The following is a 27,329-nucleotide window of genomic DNA, read 5'->3' on the forward strand; positions in this document are numbered from 1 at the left end:
CTGTGTCACCTTCATGCTCATGGCGACCATTGGCTCGCATATGTGAAACTGTTTTTCTTTTCATTATTAGTTTATGTGGCAAGAAAAGTCCGGTTAGGAGTTTACAATGCTAATAGCTCTAACGTGAGCAAACGCAAGACCGATTGCATTGCAAATGCTTACTTTAAATTGTTTGGGGATTTTTCTTGTGGTGTATTTTCACTTTGTTAATGTGTGTGCACTGCTTAAATACTTTCCATGTTGCCTCTCAATTCAGCACTTAAAAAGTGGTACTCAGAAAAAAATCTAATTCTTCAATATTTTAAATAAAAGAAAGATGAGGGAATCAGGAATTGGGAACCCATATCTAAAAAGGAAAAAGGAAACAGGAGGAAAGGGAAAGGAAAAAGATTAAAGCAGGATTGTGGGTTGTCCTGTTACTAAAATGTGAAAAAGAAATAAATGAGTTGACTGTGACAGTGGAAATAAAGGTGAAATAACAGAAAAGAGAAAAGAGGAAAAAAGGAACATGAAGGGTCACGTCCTGTAAAAGTGGGAATTATAGAAGACTAAACAAAAAAAATTAAAAGGGTGAATAAAAAAGAAGCAGTACTGGGGCTAAGACTTGAAGTGATAAAAAAGAAGTTAATAAAACAAAGTAACATTTTCAGAGCAAAGATTTCACCAGACCCATTGACTTCATTAAGTGAAGATTCCTCAACTTCCCACACAATGGTCAGGTCTCTGTAGAGAGAACAAACAAATTGGAAAAAGGTGCAGCCACGGAAAGGTGTCCCTTGATGGTCAATCGTTGATGAGGGATGCCTGATACAGTGGTTGCCTCACTTGATCAGTTGTCTTTTTGCAAGAGTCGTAGAGCTTCTTCTTCCACAGCAGGCTCGGCTGGGTTGTCGAGGAAGAGCAGGGTTCCACCAGCATGAAAAGGGTCTGAAGGAGGTCATACTCAATGGGATTACAGAGATTCCAAATGATCCAGCTTGACCTTTATTTTGACAATCTTTAGGGACGTTGTCTGTATTTTGGATTGATACAGTCACTTCCTGCAGTTCTCTGCTGGGTCTCAGGCTTTTCAAAGGTACTGAAAAGAGTGTTATGAAAATGCAGAGTTAGCATTTTTAAGACCTTTGGGTGCTATACAATCAGGAATAAATCTATGACTTGTGATGTACACCGACACACTGATGATGGTGCACAGGCTCCTTCACTGCAGTATCTGACTGCTTTTGATTAGGTCAAGCGTAAGCATGCAACCTCTTGTATACTTTTAAGTATACCTCTTCTCTGGGCTTAAAGCCATTTTATTTTTTTGTTTCAGTGTCATTACAGAATCCTTACTTGCTAGCGGTTAGTCATGCCTCTTTGTCCCTCCTTTTTCTCTTTGGGAGCAGGGACCAAGTACTGTATTTATGCTTTGTCACGTTTATCTGTTCTTTGGGAGACTGTTTTTGTCACTTCCTGCTTGTGTTCGGTGAAGCATCCCTTTTCATTTTCAGAGCATTCTTGCTCTCAGCTTAGCTTCCCTGCAATGCTGTTTCAGTAAATGGAGGTAAATATAATTTGCTAAGCATTAAAACACCAAGATCATAAAACAAACACCCTCATTGCTGCTTGTTCTTTTTTCACCCCTTTTCTTTACAGTTTTTCTTCAGCAGTCAACAGGCTCTTCTTTAGTCTTGAGACAGAGCCCATTGTCTGGGAGACAGGTTTACTTTTTGGTGATAGATGGGGATGAATAGCTTGTATTAAACTACTAAGTGTTGTCGTGTTTAGTAGAATACATTAATAAGCCTGTCTGACATTACCCCAGATCCAGAAGCAGCTACCGGCTCACTGGCTACTTAAGGTGGCGCGCAAGAGCAAAGCACTACATGAAAGTAAACAAGAGCGATGAAACTTTAAAAGTAAAAAACCAGCAGCAGCAATGTTTCTGAACAGAAAGGACGCTACAAAAACCTAAAAACAACGAGTCGACAAATCCTTATAAATTTGGTTATTGTGAAAAACGACACTCATTATTTTTAAATCATTAAAGATTTTCCAAACTATCTTCAAATCAAAATTGTTTCTAAATATGCAGTGTTACTTTAATGGAACTGTATAAATCTTCTTACCAACATAAACATGTTAATTATTATCACTGCTTGTTCATGTTTGTCTGTTGAAGACAGACACCTATTTGTGTTTCTGTTAGTACCCTCTGTATAGTGCCTATCTTGTCCTTCATTAGTCTCTATGAACAAAGATTACTTCAGTAAGTAAAAAGGCTGACGCAGATGTATCGAGCCTCCGCTGAAAGTGGCCTCCTGACTGGATACCGGCTGCCATTTTGTTTCCCCCTGACTGTGACTCCTGAGTCTGCAGAGTCTGCAGTCTTTGCTGAGAGGTCTGGGACCTTTCTACTCTGGCTCGCTCTCTGCTTGAGATACATGTTCACTGGTTAAAGGGGAAACCATGAAGGACCACGGGCAGCTGAGAACTCTGTGAGTTTTGAAGTTGTAGGACTGTGGTGATTAGATATAAACATATATTTGTAGTGTATTAATTTATTCCAAAGCTTTTGGGCAACTGATGTCAAAGTACCCCATTGATGTAACCTTTCCTCGATTAAATCATACAATTAGGTAGGGTAGTTTTTCTGTTTTCACTGATAGAGTTTTGAGTCCTGGGCTGCATTATAGCAAGCTAATTCCTTCTGGAAGTTAGAGTCTATTATTAGCTTTTATTGACATGCTTTGATTACTCCTCTTGGCAGCATGTATTTTTGTGTTAAAAACCCCGTCTGAAGCAGTCACCCATAATTGGAAATTTGAGGAGGTGAGTTACATGACAAGGTAGGCTTCTAGAGGTGAGAAATGCGGTTTAGTGAATAGGCACTTTGATGTTCATGTGACACGGGATGTTTTGTCACTGCATGGAGGAATGCAAATTTTGAGGTGGTAGTATAGTGGTAGCATAGCAAAGGGTATTAAGTAAAAACAAAGTAATTAATTTACACTGAAGGCACTTGGAGACTGTCATTATTTGGAAGTTTTGTGCTTTATTCCTGGTCCCTTTTGATGCGCTGTCTGATTTGCAGTGTTCCTTAGGCTTCACAGTTTAATATATCGAATACACATCTCAGATCAAGTGCCTTATGCACATTACGTTTCAATTCATCCTTCATCGCTTATAGGAAATATGTGCTGTGGTAGTGCCGTACTTACCTTTGTGCGGCCAAATAAAAAAATTTGTGATAATCTAGTACCGAACAAAAAAAAACATGAAGCACGGTGAAACTGTGCTTATCACAATAGGGTGGAGCTTCTGTCTTCTTTACCAAGTTCTTTTTTATGATCATTAGGTTAATTTAATTTATTTTTGATAGTTCAAACCATTTAGTCTTCTGACCATGTTTTGCTGATCTTATTGTCTTGAATGGGACAACCTGATGGGGTGTTGTCAATGAAATGTTTTATTTTAGCAGGCAACAGCTGTTCATTGCTCCTTATAACAGTACACATTCTGTAGAAGTATTCGGGCCATGTTTCTTTAGGGGTCTCTTTCCATCTACCCTATTCTCAAAGATATCTTGTTCTTTTACCAAAAGTGATGCACTTTTTAGGACAATTGTTCTTATTCTTTTCTATGTCTTATTGAGGAAGAAGGTAAATGGAAATGCTTTAGTTATCTGCAGGGCCACTGGGATCATATGGCAGAGTGCACCAAATTATGCGGCAGGGTTAACCAATTTATGTGGCAAGATCAGTCTTGTTATGCATTTACAATGCCAATAACTCTAACTCAGGCAAATGCAACCCATATTGCATTGCAAATGCTCACAGGCAATTGAACCACACATACTTCTAATCATGTGTCTGCACACGAAGCTAGCAACAAATGCAGTATGAAAGGTTGTCCATTGGTACCACAATTATGTGGAGGAGTTGGCCTCTCCATTCTTGGTAATTAAGTTTTGGCTAACAGAGGGTCAGCCACAAGAAAGAGCACATGTATATACATAGGTACGTGCATGTGTATTTATGGTGTACAAACGTAGATAAAAAGCAAGAGAGTGCTGCACAGAGTTGGAGTGTCTATACATAGAGGTGAGTGGAGGGATGCTTGGGGCAGTGAGGGGTGGACTAGAGGACCAGTGGCAAGTCTACAGGGAGAACATAGGGCAGGAGAAAGCAAGAGGGCCATCATGCAGGTGAAGGGATTTGGAGGGTATGCCTCTAGAACAGTGTTCTTCAAACTTTTTAATGCAGCATCCCCCTCCCCAGTGAATAATAAAAATCATCACCCCCCCCCCATATTTTTCACAATTATTCTGTTACATTGGCAATGTTTAAATATGTCTAGACTTATTTAAACATTGCAGTTTAGTTCTGTTACTGTTTTAAAATAAAATGCATTCAAATACATCATGCCAAACATACTATGCTGGGCAGGAAGGCTTTACTAATGTGTAAGAGTATTTGGAGTCCCTTCCTCTTTGGCACATACTCCCAGCTTGGAAATAAATTGACAAAACATGTTACTGATGGCCCATTATAGAGCGGTTTACTGCTACTTATTTTCGCCAGCTTAAACAAAGCCCTATTATCAGCATAATCCTTCTTCTGGCCCGAGCCTGGGACCATTTGAGCCCCCCCAGTTGGATGACCTCTGCTCTATAGGTATTGCCCAATTTTTCATAATGCTTAGGTGTGCTCGAGCTCTAAAACGAGATTCATACCAGATTTGAAAGTAGATGAGCCTTAGTAAGAGTGTTGGAGAATAAAACTACTAAAAAGAGGCAGAAGTCTGTATACATTGACATCAGTGTACTCTTTTTTTCCTATTTCTGTATTGATCTTTATTGATCATCTGAAGTACTTGACGTTAAACAGAGGACATTGGTATCAATCTGTTTACAAGACAAGCAGATTCAGACAAGTATACCACTTTCTCTTCCTTACTGGCAGGTTCTATACATATCCATATCCGATACAGAATGCTCAAATCTTCTGTAAGGTGTGAATCTATCATAATCGTTTCTTGCTACATAATTTTGAAAGCTCAATGTCTTCGGGTAAAATCTAGTTTCTTTTTGTGTTCTGCCTACAAAGTGTAGACTTAATATAGAAACATAACCTTAATGACACAAGTACTTCTAATTTGCACATTACAGGTAACTGTGTCAGACGAGACATCACTGTATTCTTAATAAGAAAACAGTAGTCAGGACCTCCACCAAACTTTAAAAAAGGGGCACATTAATGAAGAAGAATCATCTCAGTTGCTTGCTTCTGACATTAGTCTTCAAGATTCACTGCTGCCATAAACCTTGTCAGTGGGCTGCAGCTTCTTCCCTTCTTTCACAACTGTTTATGTTGGTGCCATTTCTAAACGTAAACCCACCAGTGGCAAATTCTCCTTCAACTGTCCTGCATTTTTTATCACCACACCGTGACCAAACTGAGCTGTGTCTAGTTTACAAAGAGTAACACGCTATTCATCAGCACACGTGCAAACAATGGCGGTTTAGAGCAGCACCAAGTGTTGCACAATGCTGCAAAGGTGAGACCTGCCTCTTCGAGTACCCTTACCAAGCAGAGAGCTGCCTAACCCAAGCGCTATGCACCTGGATACCCGCAGAGGTGATTGGCGCACTCTACAAATACACATAACATAACACTGTGGCATCATGTGTGACATCTGTACTCGAGGTACAACTGTCCAAGGATAAGCTAAGTGAGATGTGCTATTTTGCAGCAATAACATACAGAATGAGCATGTCACACATATCTGACTGACATTATTCCACTTACCCATTAGCGGGATCTGGTCTCATTCAGTACTAGAATTCCACCCTGGGCAGGATCGTGCTATTTTATTAGATATGGCTTTGGTGAAATCGTCTGGGTCTCTTTGCTGTTCCGACCCTACTAGGCTCCCTTTTATTTCTTAATTAGATATCTAGCACTATGCAATTCAAAATCATTTGCAACTTTTCTGCACAAAATATATATGGGAAATCTGGTCGGCTCTTTTGTTTGTCCTGATTTGCATTGCACTAGCGCCCACGCCAAAGCATAATACATTTGGGAAGCGGTTTTCAAACCTTCTAGACACATAATTCCACTTGAAAGAATTTGGATGTTGTTTGTGCAAAGCCAGTAGTTTTTTGACTGTTGATGGGTAGTAATATAAAGTAAGTATCAGGATTCAAAGGGGCCCTGGCAGTGAGGAAAGTATTTTTGTTCTCAAAAGAAGGAGATTGTAGATGGAAGTAATTTACTGGGAAATATTTACATATTTGAAATGGGAGTCATTTATGCTTGTCTCAGCACTCTGAACAATACACAAAGCATGCCAGTCTGTTATGCAATCTGACCTTTCCTCAAGACTTTTCAAATATGCAATGTTTCCAAGGCGTGCAAGCAATCTGCCATGTAGGCTGTCAATGTGCTTTCATGTGCAGGCACATCACGCACCACTCGAGATGCATAGGGCACCGAATCGCTTGTTTTCATTTGCTACTCGACAAAATTGCTTGAACTTTGCCAAATTTAGAGGAGTTATTTAATGAAACCAATTAACAACACAAACCTTTTAATAAAAAAAAATCGGTCTAGTCATTTCGCACTTTAATTTGTTTTTATTTAATAGATCATTACATCTGCCTAATCATGGCCAGTAGGGACTTGTCAGTATCTGTCATTAGAACATTGGGGTGTTGTGTGTTCCATTGAAGACAATGAAGTGGCAAATGGCCAATAATAGCTGGTCTGAACCTTCCACATCAACACTCCAAAGCTTATTTTCTTCCTGTTTAATTAAGAATATTCTACCTTCAATGGGTATAATGACGTATTAGCATTATAACCCTTGTGCCTCGAACTACACCAGCTGTTACGAGTCCTCTTTGAAGGCCCTTACCAGTGGGTCAGGCCTATAACTCTAGTAAAGGGTCTTTAACACCTGTTATAGCCTTCTGTCGTGTGCGTTAATTCCATATTACATGGCATATGGAGGGCAAACAACCTGCAGAAGCAGATGTGGTAAGGTAACCTGTGACAAGCAGAGGTGGTTAAACAGATGTCTACAGAGAGGCCCAGCAGTAGCCAGAGATGCCTTGAGGCTCCGCACACTTGCCCATTACAGATAGTAACACGCAGAAGTAGCAGTTTATAAAGGGGGCAGATAGAGAATCGGGTAGGGAACTTACAACAAGATGTGCTCACAAGAAGATGAGGTTAGGGCTCGACCTATGGAATCAATAATAATTATAACTACGTCGTAAAAATATCCCCATACAGAGCTTTGAAAATGTGGAGCAAGAATTACAGCCAATAATTATTTGAAATAATTAAAAGCCACAGTTTATTGCATACACTTGACTTTTCTTGTGGGTCGTCCCCCTTTTGGGATAGATACAATAAAACAGTTTGAGAGATCTTAGATCTTAGATCTGCTTAGCAATGTCCTTTTCTACTAGAAGGCGTATGGAGTAACCAATCTGGCCCAGGGAATCAATTGAAGCAGCCAGGGAAAGCTCTTGTCAGCAGTTTTTCCTTCTGAGCACTGCTGTTTGGTTCTGCAGAACCTCCAGTTTCAGTGACCTTCCGTCAATACTTAGTATTCTATGCTAGTTTTAACACACTCGAGCCCTCAGGAAAGGTGCCTAACAGGGCAAGAACCCCAAGATCAATCTGCAACAAAAGACACGCAGACTACTTGTGGCCAGTAATAATCTTGAGCAGGCCACTCTTTTTGGCTCCATAAGTCAGCCAGGAGATTGTCCTGTATAAAGCTAAGTTCCAGTTCTTGGATTTAGAGCATCTTTTTTCCTCTTCTAAATCTCAATTAGGAAACGTGGCATTGGCAGGGATATTTCAACTTAGCAGACCTTTGCACAGAGAAAATCCAACATGGCATGGTAAAGAACGCCTAGAGCAGAGCTTCTTTTCCTTATTTGTGAGTAAAAGTCCCCTATAGAAAACAAAGAATTCTGATATATCTGTCGATAGCTGCCAGTACCCATGCTAGACAGATGGAAGCTTAAAGTCTGACTTTGGTCTCCAAGATGAATAGAATAAGTATTACGAGTTTCATAGGATATAATGGACTTGTAATTCGGCAGGCGGGATATCCGTCACATTTGGGACGGAGTAATCCCCTCCACCGAAGTTGTAATCAGGCCCTATGTTTCCTGCACAGAAAGCATGCAGCCTTTCTTCCTCCAACATGTTGTTAAATTTAATGAATCCTTGTGGAAGAAGTTAAATAGTGCATTTTAGGATTAGCCTTCTGAAACTATGTTGCCTCATTTGGGAAGACTGTGAATTCACCCAAGTCCCCTTTGGGCTGCAAAACATCAGCCAGATACTGAGGCACACCAAGGTAGTGTGGTCCATCGTAGCAATGTTTAAGTATCATAAAGTCTCCACAATCAAACTAACATCAGCCCCTCTCTATTCCACTCTCTAACCCCCAAATTGTGTGAAATACATGTGCTTCAAAAAGATACTGTGTATACTAGCTCTTCTGGGGCTGATTCATTTGCAGTACACCACTCTTTTTCGTGGCACTGAAACCAAAACTGAGTATGAAGGACCGTGGCAGCTTGATCAGAAATCAGTAAAGACTGTGAAACGTGTCAGAAGTTTACTTCCATATACTGTCCACAATTACTGTGATAAAAAACTAAAAATGCAATCTAGAAGGCTACATGTGCGTGATCACACTAGATATGTCACATAAAGTGCCCAAAATTTTCAAGATGTTTGACTGTTGTGATGTGAGAGTGCAACTGGTAAGTTCAAAAAGTCAATGTATTAGAGTGCCAAAGAGATCCAAGACAATTATTACCACATCTGACCTTGTGTGGGCGCTCACTATATAAATCCGGAAATAAGGAAATAAATAAAATCCTCGTAGTAGTATTCTATGGAAATTCATAGAACTACATATGTGGACCTGGCCATAATGTATTATCTATTTTGATATAATTGTTAATTTCAATTATTAAGTATCTAGCAAAGTTTTACAGCTCGGCGAGGATGACACTGTGTCAATCCTATGCTTAAAGATTTTGCTGTACAAATGGCAAAAGACTTTGTCACTATCTAGCTCGGCGTGGATAGCACTGTGCTGATCCTATGCTTAAAAACTTTGCTAGATAAGCAGACATTTGAGGTGAGAAAATCTAGAGTGTCGCTGGTGTTGCAGGGTGCTCCTTACTAGAGCTGCTCTCCACCTAAATTTGGGAACTTCCCAGAGTTCTCTCTTGTTTTTTGCATAATTTATGCGTTACTCTAACCCTGAAAGGGCCTTGTTTTGACTTATACTGGGTGCTCCCTTGTGTCTGGACAAAGCTAAACCCCTCTGAAGAGCTCTAATGAGAGCGAAACACGTGTCAGGGGTTGCTTTACTCATTTCAGGTTGGCTTGGATGGTATTTGACCAGTCCAAAGCTGTAATACTGTGCCTGAAGTGGTAAATGGCTTTTGTCATTTTACAGCTCGGCGAGGATGACACTGTGTCAATCCTATGCTTAAAGATTTTGCTGTACAAATGGCAAAAGACTTTGTCACTATCTAGCTCGGCGTGGATAGCACTGTGCTGATCCTATGCTTAAAAACTTTGCTAGATAAGCAGACATTTGAGGTGAGCAAATCTAGAGTGTCGCTGGTGTTGCAGGGTGCTCCTTACTAGAGCTGCTCTCCACCTAAATTTGGGAACTTCCCAGAGTTCTCTCTTGTTTTTTGCATAATTTATGCATCACTCTAACCCTGAAAGGGCCTTGTTTTGATATATATATATATATATATATATATATATATATATATATATATATATATATATATAAAGTGTTTCTTCTTTTTAGTGACTTTCATGATCACTAAAAGAGACAATAAGTCTGCTTTAAATACATGCTGTCTTATGGGTATCAATTGTAGGAGTGATAAGTTTGATTTGTTTCTGAGTCATTTATTTTTTGTTTGCTGAAAGAGGCCTTATTGGAGAGAAGTAAATCTGGGGTTTCACCCCTCCCAACAGGGTTAATCAATTTTAACATGCCTTGGTATTATTGGGCATCATGGAGGCTTACTGAGTTAGAATGTTGATTATGTGTATGAGTTATTATTCAATATTATTTTGTTTTCTAGGACTGCACATCTGTAGTTGGCATTTATTTGTATATGTATATATTACAGTGAATAGGCTAAACATTTGTTATACATACTTATTTAGACAGAAGACATACTTGATACGCTGCCGAATTCATTAGAGCCAAGAAGCCACCTGTGTTCACCCCTCTTTCAAATGGGTGCTGTGGTCACTTGCAAGTCTTAAGTTGATTCTCGGTGCTTGTTGGGCTCTAGGTGGTATAGGAACTTGACTTCTGGAAGTCACATCTCACTACTACAAGATTTGCATGGTAAACCTTCTTTTGTGGTTGTGCTTAGATGTTTCACAGAGTGACCTGATTTGCCTTGTCAGGTGTTTGGTCTGGTGTGCACAGTGAAAATAGATCATCTAGGACATTCCATCAGTGAATAACTGAAGAATGGCCAGTTTTAACCAAATAAATCTGATATATGTTGGTCTGGTGTGTAAAGTGCAAATAGATTCTGTAGGGCATTCCTTCAGTGGATAACTGAAGAATGGGGAGTGTTAACCAAATAAATCTGATATATGTCCTGTCATTTCTTTAACAGATGGCATTTCACAGCAGTGGCTGTGAGGCAGAGTAGATTAATTAAACATTTCATGTTGAACTGCAATTTATATAAAACGATCAGATCTAACATAATAGCAAATGTCTTGCATAGAGAACAGCATAAAAAGCCTGCCAAACAAATGTTCTTCATCTTAAGTGACATCTCTGGCCAAATGACAACACAAAGTGGCTTACGCTTTTCAGGACAAAAGCAGACATTTTATCCCACATTCCTTTTTAATGTGTTATATGATTGAGGTTTTTAAAAAAAAACTACTTTGGATAAATGCTTGTGTGAGAGACTGGTCAAGCAGCAACCACAATCCTTGTTTGGGTGATGCACAAGCAAACTCCAAATTAACCTCTGCTCAGCTCTATGACAGCTTGTCACAGAGCAGTCATGCTTAACTTAGCGGCAATGTGTAAGTATTTATGCAGCACTTCAAAAACCAATAAAATGAAAATACCACCAAGAACAAATCCCACATCAATTTAGAAACATAGAACAACATTTCATGAATAAATCAAGACCAAATCAACAAAAATCTAAACAGTAGAACTGGAGATATGCACATTTAAAGAGTTAAGTGAAAATAGCTCCAAAAAGCCCAAAGTGTCACTTACAGCTATCTGGTCGTGCAAGACTGGAGGAATGTCACAGGGTCAGGCCGATGGCGATAGAGCACCGGACGGATACAGGAACCAGATTAGACCTGCTGAAAAGGTACCTTCTCAGTCCAGCACAAAGAAACCTGTTCACGGTGGAGATGTCTGCGAGGAGCAGGAAAGCATTGCAGATGGGCATTGATGTAGTGTGAAGAGCAGAACTGGCATCATGTCATTGTGAAAGGTTGGGTCAATGCTTCGCGCTGCTGCTCCACACAAGAGGTCAATGCTGTAGCACGAAGTTCAAGCTGACAAAACTTTGCATTAGTGAGCTGTGCGAGTGCCAAGGTTTCTGTGCCAGCTAGCATGTTTGCAGTCACAAAAAGCCCCAAAACTTCAATTCCGCCTCACCAAGTGTACAGGACCTGAGGGGAAACACTTGGGGGTCAGGGGCTTGTTCCATTTGGAGCTTGGGGCTGGTTCAGGTGGTTGGGGCTCTGTTATGTCCCTGTGGCATTGCACAGGAGGCCAGCAGACTGGCCATTGGAGTCACTCTGGAGGTCCTGGGTTTAGATGCAGGTCCAAATCCCTCTGACTCAGGTAGGAGGCCAGCAGGGTGGCAATCCAGCTAGGCATCAGTCCAGCAAGGCAGTAGTCCATCAGGGCAGCACTCCAGCAGAGTAGCAGTCCTTTTAGCAGCACTGCAGTCCTTCCTCCTCTCAGAGTCTCCAAAGATCCAGATGCATACGGAAGAGGTGGCACCTACAGTTACATTTTTACCAGGTGCCTTTTTTAAAGTGGGATATGCTTCTAGAGGTTTCTTTTTGAAATGCACAGGTTTCCTGCAACCGCTGTCCTGGTTCCAGACTAACTACAGGAGGTGTGCAGCCCTATGTGTGGAGGCAGAATACAACCTATTCAAGTGTAACTAAGGATGTGCCCAGCTCCATCCTCCTACCCAGCCAATGATGGCACATCCAGGCACACCTAAGCCTTCTAGTGTGTGCTGCTGTCTAGGAGGAACACACAAAGCCCAACTGTCAACTACACCCACGGTCATGTGACCCAGAAACAGGCTACAGGCGCTAAATGGCTTAGGCAGGAAAATGCCAACTTTCTAAAAGTGTCATTCTCAAAATTGTAATTTAAAATCCAACTTCACCATAAGAGTAGATTTTCCATTATATTCCTAAAGACGCCAAACATGAACTGTCTACCTGTACCTAATTAGAAGTTACTGCTTATTAAATGTAATATGGTTACTCCAATGTTATCCTATGGGAGCAGTAGGCCTTGCAGTGATGAAAAACTAATTTAAGAGGTTTTCACTACCTGGACATGTAAAAATAAAAAGTACATTTCCAACATTTTAAATACACTGCACCAACCTGTCTTGGCTATCCAGGACCTACACTAGAGGTGACTCATATGTACTAAATAGGAAGGTTTAGGCCTGGCAAAATGCTTATTTTGCCAGGTCAACATGACAGTTTAAAACTGCACCCACAGGCTGTAATGGCAGGCCTGAGGCAGGTTTAAAGGGCTTCTTAATTGTGTGGCACAAGCAGTGCTTTAGGCCCACTAGTAGCATTTAATTTACAGGCCCTAGGCACGTGTAATACCACTTTCCTAGGGACTTATAAGTAAATTAAATATGTTAATTGAGGATAAGCCAATGTTACCATGTGCATGAGCGCATGCATTTTAGCACTGGTTAGTCCTAAGGCCAGCACAAATGAGATCACCAAAAATGGAGAAGGAAGGGCAAAGGTTTGAGGGGAAGACCACCATAAGGCTGACAGGTCCACCACTGCAATTATACTGAAGTTTGGTTTAGATCCATTGCTAGAAAAAAGATTGTTGTTTTTCCTTGTAGGGCTTTATGCTTGCATTTTCTGCGAGTGCCTTCGATCTGAAAGGTGCTGATGAAGGGTTGCTTTATGTTTGTGTGATGTGAGAAGGATAAAGCTTTTTTCCTGCACACAAGGAAATTTATCGCTTCACATTTTTTTCTGCTTGCCATAGTACAGAAGATGTTTATAAGCAAGAGTCAAGGCTGAAAAGGCTGATCATAAATCTCAACAGTCATTTCTTGGTTGTCTCAAACACATTTTTCCAATATGCTTCAGAATTTTAATTCCATTTAAAACATCATTAATAGGTCTTTAAATTCTCAGTGGGGTTGGCGTCTCAGGAAAATTTGGTTGTTTCGTGTTAAATTAACAGAAATAAAAAATTTACCTATTTTGGAATGCTGCCACGTTTTTTGTTTGTTGAGTCTTACAGCAATTGCTTTCTATGTTTCCCCAAATTATGTCCCTCCATCACTGTTCTTTCTGAGAGAATATTTATCCAAACCTTTATATTTTATTTCTTCACGTTTGTTTTAGTAGAGTGTTGTGGAAAAAGACTAGCAATAGATTACTTTTTAGTTGTGAGACTAGGAACACATGGCTGACTTTATGGAGAATACAATGTCCAAAACATCCCCTTCCCCATCCCAGGCCGGTAAACAGTTATACTACAACCTGTAACAAATATATATATATATATATATATATATATATATATATATATATATATATATATATATATATATGTAGAGAGAGAGAGAGTTTCATTTCTCCAAACAAAGTTGCCTTTTGAATGCTTGTGTGCTTCACATGCATTGAAAAGACTCTTTATTGTGCTTTTTGTAATAATTTAATGTCACCACTGGATGACACTCTCTTATACTGAGAGCTTGCGTCCTAACCAGGATTCAGTCATGCCCCAAGAGAACAACTAGAAGTTACCTTGAATATGTAAATGTGGAGAGAATCAGCAAATGTGTGTGGGCTAGCTCACCCTATTTTGGACACCAAGGAAGGAATGACATCCTTAGTCTGGGTTCCCTAAAAACATCCACACATAATCACTACTGTGTGCTATGCTAATGAAGGAAACACATTACTTTGACGGACCAATCCATCTGGGTCAAATGTCCTTGTGGTGGTTGAGCACTCTCAATACTTTCCTGCACCACATGGCAGTAAACAGCTTCTTGGCAGATGTTCTGATATCAGGCCAGCAGACTTTCCAGAGCTCCAAGCCGAGCAACAGGCAGCAGCAGTAGAGTCTATTGCTTTTTTGCTCAAATGCTCCACAAGGTAACTCAACTCTTGTGGTGGTAACAAGAGGTGTTAGACGACCAAGGCTTCTGAGATATTTATTCCTGGTCACCGTTGAGCATCCTCAATGCTACCTTGCTACACCTAGCATTTGGCCACATCCTAAAAGGGGTTCTGGGTTTTTCAGGCAACAGATTCACACATTGTCTCTGTGAAGCAAAAGGAGTTTGCAGCCATACTGGTCTCAAAGGATTTCACAATGCACTTTCCCTGATCTCTCTGCTCATGGCAAGGTCACACATTGCACCAATGTGCCCCCTCACCACGCATTTTTAAAAGAGAAGCCCACCAACATAAGCCAATACTCTGTAGACAAAATAAAAACTAAGGACCAGAATGTTGACACTTAAGTCACACATACACAAAACATACGTACATCTCCATTCCTTCCCCTGGACATTCCAACCGTCTAAGCCCTGTCCAACATCATCAAATGCTTAAAAGCCATCTCTTAAGACAATAACTTCTTCTCCTCTTCCATCATCAAACACACCTTTCCACCCAGCTTGAACTCATCATTAACAATTGTAACCACTATTTCCTGTTTATCCTAAAGACACTCCAAATCCTACCCCAACTAAATTAGAATAACTACAAATACAATTATTGATTACAGCCAGCTGTCTACCAGTTAATGATTCACCCTGCAGTGCAGAAACAGCTGCCAGGAATAGATCACTTCCTTTGGGTGGCAGACGAGAATGATCTCTACCTTTCAGTGTTCATGGGCCTGCAGGTGGCCTATGATATTGATGATCAGAAGACCATACTGGCAACCCTCTTGGCCCACCAGGGTATCTCTGGCACCTCTCTGAACAGCATGAGAATATCCAAAGGAAGTCCTGCCCTCCATATCTCAATGACCATTCCTTATGTATTCATTCTCACCCCATGATGTTCAGTTTAAAAACAGAAACCCTGGGCACCTTGCTTCCTAAAACAGTCCTGCCTTACACCAATACGCTGAAGAAAGGTATTGCTGTCTGAAACTGGTATTGGCTGATGAAATCTCAAGCCTGCAATCATATCTGAACATTATCAAATCATGGACGTCCGCTATTTATCTTAAACATAGTCCAAACTTGTAAATGGTGGGTCCCTCCACCTTAGTCCTAGTATGATAATCAAGTATGAGTCCCATAGAGTTCTCCCCGCATGACCTTCTGCACTGAACCTCTTAGCTTTAAATAAATAGCAATCTTGCAAACAATGACCAGGTGAAGACAAAAGGCCTACACAGCCTATTTTGGAAATTGCCTTCTTGTGTAGATTAAAACCCTTGCACACCTTCACCTCCACTCTCCAGTCCTTCGTCCTCGCTCACAGAGATCAGGAAACTATTCTGCTCACCAGCCTGTGTGACGTCATTCTGGCACAGCTGAAATCTACAGGCTACCACCAAGCTCATCATAAACCAGACAAATTTTGCTTCAACAACCCATCTTTCAATATTTCCTATGGCTGCCTCTCCTAGCTTCCTCTTCTAGCTTGTATGAGCTGAGTGCTGTATGAGGAAGCACATTACCCACACAACCTGCAGACAAACTGCATCTTCTAATCTTCTTCACTACCCACCTCTACTACCTTGTGAAGTTGATGATTGGAAGATAATTGTGTAGAAGCTTCTTCAGTCTGTGATAGGAGACTGTGGAATGAGGCATACCTGGCTGTAATACTCTCTCACACAGTGCAAATCTTCAGACAATAACTACCAACCTACTTGGTTGCTGCCTTCCTTACCACCAGAGCAGTTATTTTAATCTCTCTTCATACCACACTCCCACAACACATTCTCTATGTTCTTATTCACCCCGTACTATGTAACTGAGGCTCCCAGTTTTCCATTTTTTTAATGCTTTTACAGATAAATACAGAAGAAAACAGTGTGTTTCTTGTCTGTACTATCTGTAAAAGCATATCACACAAAAGTGTGCTCCTTGCGAGATAATTTCCATGCTGTCCTTCATAAATTCCAGCCCAACAGCTGAGTAGATAGCATGGGGAGTTAAAAACAGGATGAGATTTCTTTAACTACAGGCATATGTAAACATATATTTGCATATTATGGTAATATTTGCATGTGGGTGTAGTACTTTGTTACATTTAGCTACTTTATTTGCTAAACCCGACAGTCATCAAAGTATGAGTGCATGTTTATCAGTTAAAAAAATGGAAACATATCATTTTATGACTCCATTTATTATCAAAATACAAAATAAATATAGGCAATACCTACAGTATGCCCAAATAAATAAATGTGGATAAATACAAATGGAAATGTTAAAAAAAGAATATAAAACCGGGAGCCATATATGTAATATACTGCATATGCAACTTACACCTCTGTATGCAACCCAGATATAATGTGAAGCTAGGTCTTCACTAAGTTTACCAACAACCTACTATGGTAGTACACTGCAAACCATGGTGCTGAATGGCACTATTAGAACATAATATGATTGTTACCATACTTGTGTGCACAAGTGATAATTTTGAAACTTTTCAAACAACCCCAACTGTAACTTGTTGGGTTCCATTGAATCTAGTGCCGGTTGTAGAATCCTATGGGCACGAGGTTTGATGGAAGGAAATGGGAAGGAGAACGGTTGGGGACTTGAATGGAAGCGGTCGCTGTTGGTTGTACTGTGCTGTTTTTCCTGATGAATAAACTTACCAGAATAAAGGACTCCTCATTTGGCGACGAGTAGCATGGCAGGACAGTACGCATTCCTACGTGCCTGTCCCAGCGTCGTGGACACTGGAGCTACCTCGTACATTGCAAGACTTCGGTGGAGGACTTCCTTGTTTGTTGGAGGGCGTGTTTGTTTTTCTGCCGCTTCGTCCCTGGTGTTCCCCTTTTCATGGATTTCCAGAGCCTATTGACGGTGGATGTTCTGAGCCGGTAGGCTGTTGCTGGTGTGCGTGCGCCGATTCCTTCACACGCTTGACTCTCGCCTGTGTGGGCGTGTTGCGTGCCCCTCGTCATTACACGTTGCATGTCATGTAAAGACTTGTTTATTGTCTCCACAGCAACGGGGACGAGTGGTGTAGAAGCTGCATTGCACATGCTTGGCTTCAGACGCTTTAACAGCGGCATGTTGCTAGGAAACGTGGTTTACAGTCTCCACAGGAACAAAGAGCAGGAACGAGAAAGTCAATTTAACGGTGATACGCACAACAGTTTAACAAGCGTATCAGTTTATTTAATTTTATGCTAGGAGACTTTGCTTACAGTCTCCACAGCAACAAGGAACAGGAACGAGGAAGTTATTTTTAATGTGATATGCACTCCTGTTTTACAAGCGTATCATTTTATTTAGTTTTATGCTCAAGGAACAAGAACGAAGAAGTAATTTTTAACGGTGATACGCACACCATATGGATTGATACTTGTTACTTTTGTTTCTCTACTCCAAGACGTTTATCTGCAACTTGTCGTGCGTTCTATTATGTACACCATTTGTGGGAAGTTGTACATTTCGCCATGCAACATTCAATTGTACCTCGTCCTGTTTTTTTTCCTGTTTCTTCGGAATCTGATTGGGAGTCATGGAAGGAAGGTTTTGAGGCTTATTTGGACGCGCTTGATGGTGACTCTTCTATTCATAAGAAAACATTTGCTATTTTACGTCATTGTTTGGGACCTGAAGGTCATACAATTTTAAAACACATTCCTCAAATTAGGGTACTATTGGCTGAGACTGAGGGGGACGGAGAAATTGATGAGTATGCTTCTGCCATTAAGTCACTGGATGTTAGATTTAAAGCATGCAAAAATGTCATTATGGAGAGGCATAAGTTTTGTAAGAGAGTACAGATTCCCGGTGAGCCTGTTGGGAGTTTTGTGGAGCTTTAAGAATGCTAGAGGTTTCGTGTGATTATAAGGCGTGTGAGGATGAAATGATAAGGGACCAACTGGTTGAGAAAACTAATAATAAGAAAGTGTAAGAAACTCTTTTGTCTATGCCAAACTTGACATTAGAGAGGGCGGAGGGAATTGCCACGAGAACTGAAAGTACGACTGTGTTCATGGAGCAAATTAACACATCTAATGATAAGGACTCACACCAAGTTTAGCAACAGTCGCATGAATGTTAGACCTGAAATGTCTGCTAAAAAGGAGAATTCCAAGAAACTTGATTGTTATAGATGTGGTAGCTCTTTTCATTTGGAAAATGCTAGTGTCTGTCCAGCATTAGGAGGAAAAAAATGCTCCAAATGTTCTAAAGTTGGTCACTTTGCCAGAGTGTGTAGAGCTGTGAGTGGAACGGGGTCTCGCTCAAAAAACAAGGTTCTTAAACTCCTTAATGGCAATTCAGGTGGTTTGGAACCTACAACTAGTGAGGATGATGATGTTCTGACTGTTTCTGGTATGTCTAAATTGAGTGAAGGTAATGGTGAAGGTATATTTTATAATAAATATAAAAGGCCTTCATGCAAATTGTTAATCAATGGATGTGAAGTTGTGGTTGTTGCTGATTCAGGTTCACCTTATACTCTTTTGAGTGAGCGGAAGTGGAAGGAGTGTTTTGGCCATTTGGAGCTTAGAAAGTCTCACATCAGGCCAGTGGGGTATGGAGGAAAGCCGGTGGAGGTCTTGGGTGAATGTGAAGTTGACTTTGGTTTCCAAGGAAATGTTGCTATAGGTATGTGGCTAAAGACAACACATGCTTGTTTGGATGGGGAAGATCAAAAGAATTTGGGAATTTTATTGGATCCCAATCACCCTGAACAAGTGATTTTAAGCAAGAATTATAAGCAAGTGTTGTCTGTAGGTTCTACATGGATTGACGCTTTTCCTGATGTTTTCAAGGAAGGGACTGAACTGTTTAAGGGTTTTGCGCACAAGATTAGATTAGCAGATAATGCTGTTCCTAAAATTCATAAAGTACGGAAGGTGCCTTTAGTGCTGAGAGCAGAACTTAAAAAGGAACTGGACAGATTGTGTGAACAGCACATAACTGAGAAAATTGAAGTGTCTGATTGGGTGGGTCCCATTGTGATCGCTCGTAAGGCTAATGGCTTGATACGCATGTGTGTGGATTTGCGTGATCACAATGCGCAAATTTGGGGGGATCCCCATCCTTTTCCTAATATTGTTGAAATGTTGTCTACGCTTGGCAATGATAGTAAGTTCATTTTGTTAGACATGGCCTCTGCCTACCATCAAATTAATTTACATCCTGACTCTAGACACTTGACGGCTTTTGTAACGCCTGAAGGATTGTTTCAATTCAGACGCATGTCATTTGGCTTAGCGTCAGCTTCGGCTGTATTTCAACGAGTGGTGGACAGTTTGTTCAAGAATATGGAAGGTGTTATTGCTTTCCAGGATGACATTTTGATTTTCGGGAAGGATCAGGAACAGCGTGATGACAGAATGAAACGTGTTGTCTTTGTTCAGTGCTAAGGGAATCATTCTTAGAGCGAACAAATGTAAGTTAAGTACGTCGTACATTGATTATTTAGGTTATAAAATATCAGAACAAGGGGTGGAACTGAAGGAGAGTTTGGTTAAAGTTATTGAGGATTTCCAATCACCATCTAATAAGGACCAAGTTAGATCCTTTATGGGTCTGATTGAGTTTTATGCCAGGTTCATTCCCAACTGTGCCAGTAAAACTTATAATATCAGGAATCTTTTTTTTTTTAAATGTTAAATTTGATTGGTGCAACGAGTGTGAGCAGGAGTTTGCAACTATGAAAAAGAAGTTGTGTTAGACTTTTCATCCTTGGCGTGATCTCCCTTAACTTTTTGCCTCTGTTCCCCAGGTTGTTGTAGTGTGCTTGACTCTGATTTTGCAGTTTTTGTTACTCTGGGCACTTTACCACTGCTAACCAGTGCTAAAGTGCAAGTGCTCCTTTACAAAATGTGTATGTGATTGGTTTATCTGTGATTGGCATATTTGATTTACCAGTAAGTCCCTAGTAAAGTGCACTAGAGGTGCCAGGGCCTGTAAATCAAATGCTACTAGTGGGCCTGCAGCACTGGTTGTGCCACCCACATAAGTAGCTCTGTAATCATGTCTCAGACCTGCCACTGCAGTGTCTGTGTGTGCAGTTTTATCTGTAAATTCGACTTGGCAAGTGTACCCACTTGCCAGGCCTAAACCTTCCCTTTTCTTACATGTAAGACACCCCTAAGGTAGGCCCTAGGTAGCCCCAAGGGCAAGGTGCAGTGTATGGTTAAGGTGGGACATATAGTAATGTGTTTTATGTGTCCTGACAGTGAAATATTGCTAAATTCGTTTTTCACTGTTGCAAGGCCTGTCCCTCTCATAGGTTAACATGGGGGCTACCTTTAAATCTGATTAAAGTGTAGATTCCCTTTGGGAGCGGAGGGACATGTGGAGTTTGGGGTCTCTGAGCTCACAATTTAAAAATACATCTTTTAGTAAAGTTGATTTTAAGATTGTGTGTTTGAAAATGGCACTTTTAGAAACTGAGCATTTTCTTGCTTCTACCATTTCTGTGACTCTGCCTGTTTGTGGATTCCCTGTCTGGGTCAGTTTGACAGTTGGGCTGGTTGCACCTCGCACTAGACAGTGACACAAAGGGAGCTGGGGTGTAGCCTGCATATCCTGATGAGCCATCTGTGCTAGGAGGGAGGGGAGGAGTGGTCATTCACACCTGAAAGGGCTGTGCCTGCCCTCACACAATGCAGTCTCCAACCCCCTGGTGAGTGTCTGGGGCCTGGCCTGGGCAAGGCAGGATTTCACATTCCAAAGAGACTTTACTTTGAAGTAGGCCTACTTCAAAGGAGAAATTGGGTATAAGAAGGGCACCCAAAACCACAGACTTTAGAAACACTTCTGGAACCAAGAGGAACCTCTGCCTGGAGAAGAGCTGAATAGCTGAGGAAGAAGTGCTGCCCTGCCTGTGACTGTGCTTTGTGGAGCTTTCCTGCAGTGCTGCTTCTGCCAGAGTAAGAGGGCAAAGACTGGACTTTGGGTGCCTTCCATCTTGTGAAGAAATCTCCAAGGGCTTGATTTAGAGCTTGCCTCCTGTTGTTTGAAGTCTCAGGGACAGCAAAGACTTCTCTCTGCCAGCACCTGGAGTCTCTGGAGAGACTCCTGCTCTGACAAGTGGTGCCCTATCCAGTCCTTGGGCCCTTGAAAGGAAAGCTGGTGGAAATCCAAGGAAATCGACTTCGGACCGACGCCCCTGCTGAATCCGGTGACGCCGCCTGCACCCGACGCCATGACCTTCGCTGGAACGCGACGCTCTTCGAAGGCCCGACGCCGCGGCAGCCCCGCTGAAGCCCGCGACTCCGTGGAAGTCGCCCCACCACGTCGTGACCGACGCCACTCGAAGTGCGCGGATTCAACGTTTCGCACAGACGCCGCGATCCCCGACTTCGCGCATCGGCTTGTTTTCACTCTTCACCAAAGGTACTGTACTTGGGAGTCTACGCAACTCCGTGTCCGGCGCCGCTGGTGTCGACTTGTTGGGAACGACTCCGTCACGACGCCGTGTTAACACCTCATCGAAGCATTTTTGTTTCTAAGCGCTATTTTTGAGTTTAATCTTTAAAAATTCATAACTTGACTTGTGTATGTTGGATTTTTGTCGTTTTGGTCTTGTTTTGTTTAGATAAATATATCCTATTTTTCTAAACTGGTGTTATGTCATTTTGTAGTGTTTTCATTAAGTTACTGTGTGTGTTGGTACAAATACTTTACACCTAGCACTCTGAAGTTAAGCCTACTGCTCTGCCAAGCTACCAAGGGGGTAAGCAGGGGTTAGCTGAGGGTGATTCTCTTTTACCCTGACTAGAGTGAGGGTCCTTGCTTGAACAGAGGGTAACCTGACTGTCAACCAAAGACCCCATTTCTAACAAGCTGCATTTGCCATTCCATTGAAAACATTTGACACTAAGGACGAGATTATCATTATGACTGATACTAGCCAACTAGGCTTGGGGGCTGTTTGCTACAACGAAGGAATGGCAAGGATGAAGTGATAGCTTTTGCCTCATGAAGTCTGAGGGGGGCTGAATCTAGTTACTCGACAATAGAAAGAGAGACACTCGCATTTGGCGGGGAATTATGCATTTCATGGCCTGTCTTTGGGGTGTGCATTTCACAGTCAGAACAGATCATAAACCTTTAGTGCAATTATTTTCTACTTCAGGTGCACATCGTGCTACTCCAAGAATTGCCAAGTGGCAATACAGATTGCAGATGTATGATTTCCATATGGAGTATGTGCCGGGTGTGAGACAATTGCTTGCTGACTGCCTTTCTCATCTTCCTCGCGTAAGAGTGAATGGTGAAGAGGGTGCGAATGAAGATGATGTTTTGGTGTGCTCACTTGAGTGTCAATTGGATGGTGCGGCGATGGAGAGTGAATGAAAGGAATGAAAGGAAACGTGTGGAAGGGATGAGCAAAGAAAGGAGGTAATGAAGGGCATTTTACTGGGGTGGACTACTTGCAAATCTTTACTATGTGAAGCATACAAGCAGGTCTTTGAGGAGTTGTCCGTAGTGAATAATGTTTTCATGCGTGCTGGTGTTTTGGTTGTGACGGAAGGTATGAGGAACAAAGTATTAACCTCGGGGCATGAAGGACACATTGGGATGCGGGCCATGAAGAGAAGGATTAGGGAGAATGTTTGGTGGCCTGGGTTGGATAAGTAGGTGAAACACTTTGTGAGAGACTGTTTGGCGTGCGCAATTAGTGACAAGTCCCAAGTCACATTGCCCTCCCATGCTGAGGCAATTGAGGTGCCCAATAAAGCGTGGAGTAAGATTGCTTTGGACTTGATTGGCCCTGTTAACCTGTCGGATGGGCAGATAGAGTATGGTATGGTGTTGATTGACTTTTATAGTCGTTGGCCTGAGTTTAAACTGGTTAAGGTTCCTAGTTCACAAAAAGTCATTGAATTCTTAGAGTCTGTTTTTGACAGGGAAGGTATTCCAGATGAAATACTCACAGACAATGGAAGTCAGTTCACATCTGCCCAGTTTTCCAATTTTTTGGTGCACTTGGGAATTAGGCATGTCAAAACTTCACTATATCATACTAGGAGTAATGGACTGGTTGAACGCCTCAATAGGGTGATCAAAGAGAATATACAACTGGCTAAGGCCAGAGGTTTGAATTGCAAACTGGAATTGAGGAAATTGTTGTGGGCAGTGCGGACCACTCCAACTGCAGATACTGGTGTGTCCCCTTTTGTGTTATTGAGGGGAAGAGTTCCAGCAACCAAGTTGACAAGACAATGGATGGGTTAATTTGTGGTTAAGAAAGAATTGATTGAAGGGGTGAATGAGAAAAGGTAGTGTGCTAAAAAAAAATATAAGGGGGGGCTGAGGAAGACAATTTGTGTTAAGGTGGGAGATTTTGTGAAGATCAAAAGTGCTCGTATTGTCCAGAAGGGTGTATCTAAGTTTTCGTGTCCTAAAAGGGTCATAAAAATTTGGGGAAATGCAGTTAAAATGGAAGATGGCAATTGGTGGAAACAGGAGAAGTTATCCTTAGTTCGTGAGGTGGAACTGTTGAGTAAGTCATTGGACGAATCCACTGTAGTGAGACATGGAACCAAGGACGAGAAACGAAAAACTTTGCATTGTGACATGGAGATGTGAATAGATCAACTAAGGAGAAGCATGAAACAAAAGACAGTATGCGAAGAACTTCATGCAGGAACAAGATGGCTTCCAGAAAATACCGTGATTATGTACTTTTTGCATGATAGTAGGATAGTTTTCTTGTAGTGTCATATGTTGATGTAGAATTTATTCCTATTTGTTTAGTGTTGTTAAGGGGGAAGATGTGTTGGGTTCCATTGAGTCTAGTGCCGGTTGTAGAATCCTATGGGAACGAGGTTCGATAGAAGGGAACGGGAAGGAGAACGGTTGAGGACTTGGATGGAGGCGGTCGCTGTTGGTTGTACTGTCCTGTTTTTCCTGCTAAATAAACTTACCAGAATAAAGGACTCCTCATAACTATAAGCCAGTTCACTCCAATAACTGTAGACCGTTTACATGCTAATACGTGCTGAATGCTCCTGTTGTAGAACCAAGTTGTGCCCGCACAGTGACAGCTCCCTTTTCACTGTTGTAAATATTCAAACAATCCAGTCTTTTACACAATGTATAATTTTGTCAGAGCTATAGCAGCTTGTATCAACAGTTACATATTTCTTGATTCTACGAATCTGTTAGCCTAGAACACCTTTAACTTACTTGATGCGTTTAATATTAAAATACACAACAATATTTATAAGTTGTTTGTTTTTTTGAAGAATATTAATAACGTTTGTCATGTTTATAGCAGCCAGAAAATATAATTGCGGGGCATAAAACCCTGCTCATGAATGTCGCTGTTTAGTTTAGAAGTCAAGTCAAATTTTTTGTTTGCTGCAAGATATAACGTTTCAGATTCTGTTGCTGGCTTGAGTGCTTTTTAACAATACACAATATATTATTTCGTGTACTGTGTGTTTTTCTATACAAACACCACTGGGCCCTAGCAGGCAAGCGGTAGGAAAAGCCATTAAAAAGAAATGCAAATTTTATGAGAACTCACTGTGATAGTGAAAGATGTGTGTAATTTGCTGCCAGGTCCCCTCCCACGCAAATATTTTAACGCTTGTCTGATTTAAGCTGGCGGAACATTTTTTTTTGCAATTATCCAGCATAGCAAAGTCCTTTCCTTCTTTTACTTAACATGCGAAGGCACACTGAGGAAAACCTATTTCGGTCTAGCCTTCGAGGGCATTTTGGCAGTGGGACACATAATTCTATGGGCGAGCCTGGGGTCTGCAAGATGTTGATTAGAAGTAATGGTAAACCAACCAGGCAAAGGTCTTTCTGTTAACTTAGCAACCAGCTCGATTGAGCCACTATTTTGAAGTGCACATTGTGGAGGGGGTGGGAGTAAATTCAATGTTGTGAATGAGTTCTGGTTGACATATTGTTGCTTTTGTATAGCAACAATGTGGAAAATGTAGGAGGAGGTTTGCAGATTCATCCTGGGTGATCTAGCACCAGCTTTGGGAATCTCCTATGGTGGGCAGATCAAGAGTATAGAGAGTGGGGGCCTGGTGAAGGCCATGTTCGCTGGGATGTGACCGAATTAGGCATTCCTAAGGATGAACCACCATACCACTCTACCAAGGGCATCCAGTGGGGACAATTTGAGGCCTTCCAGGGTAGTGTTGTGTTTCTGGTCTAGGTCTCATATCACACATGCTTTTCTGCTGTCTCAATTAGTAGTAGTTTGGAACGGTCGAGATGTTTGGTACCTTCATCAGTCTTCTCATTTTACTCACTGATCCCACAACAGGAAAGACTACCTGTTCTTTAACTAGGAGGAGGTGGGATTGCTGGGTACCACTGGAGCACCACATCCTTTCTCTTGAACTAACAGACCTAACAGGAAGACGTCTCGGTGTGCTCAGCTCAATTTGATTTGTTCAAAAGAGCAATGCCTTGAGACTAAGCACCGAGTAACAAAACCAAATTAAAATTTGCAGCCGCAAAAATGGCAACATTGAAGCCACCAGGGATACAGAATAAATACAGGAAAAGATAATAAAACACAGATGATGATGTCATCTTTCGAAGTGAAGGTGCATCTTCAAACAAGAAAAATAGAATTTATGCAGGAGCCTGAGACAAGATTTGTTATTTACACAAGCTCATCACATGTTTAGAGGATTTACTTCCTCCCACTCATGCTTGACTGAAGCTGGGCCACAGTCAATGGCTGAGCAGGAAACATGCTCTGGTCATTATGGTTTTAGGGAGCTCTTAAAATAAGGGCAAAGTGTTTGGCATCTATCTACACCAGACTCAAAGCTTTCTCCTTAAAAGAACAGTCATCTACTCCCACACTGCACTCCATGGCATGATATGTCCATGTCTCTTAAGGCCTTTGATAATTCTGGTAGCTCTATATTGAACTATTTTTTATAATCCAGATAGCTGAGGGTAAATACGTTTTATGAATGTCACTCAGTCATGATCAAGGAACTGATCCAGATCTCAGTCTATATATTATTGGTACTACAGGTCTTGAACAACAACTGGTACAGCTGTATGCAAGACCCAAAAAGAGAGCTGAGGGTCTACAGTATGTTCATTTGGTGAACCGATGTTCTACGGTGCAGTTTATGTATTTATTTCTTTATTTCTTTATGAGTTTTGTAAAACATTACACACAGAGCCATTATTAGCGGCAAACAACCAGCAACTTATTTTACATTTTCTTTCACTGTCTGAGAATGGGTAAAACACTAGAGTGAGTTACGGATGGGATGGTAGTCTATAAGTAAGAATTTACTTTTTTCCAAGAAGTCGAAGTTGGTAAATTTTCCAGTTTTAGCCTTAGGTATCATAAACAGCCCCTAAAAAGTGATTTCTCAAAATGCCCTTGTCCTCCTTTGTTCCAGGCCGACCATAACTCTTGGATGGCCCCAATATTCTCTGCAACAGAATGTCCATAAAAAAGAACATATGTAAGTATATGTTAGAATTCGAAAAATAAATTAAATAAACAAACAACTAAACCTTAATTGTGTCTTTTGAGTCAGCATTTGTTCTACTTCATTATTCTATCTGATTAATACTTTTCGTTCTCTCTCTCTCTTTTTCCCTTTTGAAAGCTTTACTTTCTTATTTTGGTTCTGGAATACAGTTACTGCTCTTTGTCTCTCATTCTAGTGCTACCCTAGTCCAGTGCAACGTATTTTCTATTGCCATACTGTGATGTAGCATTATCTTACTGTTAGAAACCTGGTCTGTAGTTGGCAGCTGTAAGCACTCTGTCCAAGTATGGACCACAGCTTTAGTTATTGCAAGTCAGTGACACGCCATGAATTAGCCTGTACTCACCCTCTGGTAGCTTGGTGCAGAG

At 41.2% G+C, this 27,329-nt stretch overlaps 1 long non-coding RNA gene across 1 annotated transcript in view; it reads left to right on the top strand.

The window, feature by feature from the left end:
- LOC138260103 (uncharacterized) overlaps positions 1-26,928 on the top strand; it is a 194,410-nt gene extending 167,482 nt beyond the window's left edge. Inside the window, exon 3 of the long non-coding RNA XR_011198806.1 lies at positions 26,866-26,928. This is a non-coding gene — a long non-coding RNA (uncharacterized lncRNA). The remainder of the gene's footprint in view (positions 1-26,865) is intronic.
- Positions 26,929-27,329: the final 401 nt, after the last annotated feature.

This window comes from Pleurodeles waltl, chromosome 9 (genome assembly GCF_031143425.1).
Source record: "Pleurodeles waltl isolate 20211129_DDA chromosome 9, aPleWal1.hap1.20221129, whole genome shotgun sequence".
NCBI classification, from domain to species: domain Eukaryota; kingdom Metazoa; phylum Chordata; class Amphibia; order Caudata; family Salamandridae; genus Pleurodeles; species Pleurodeles waltl.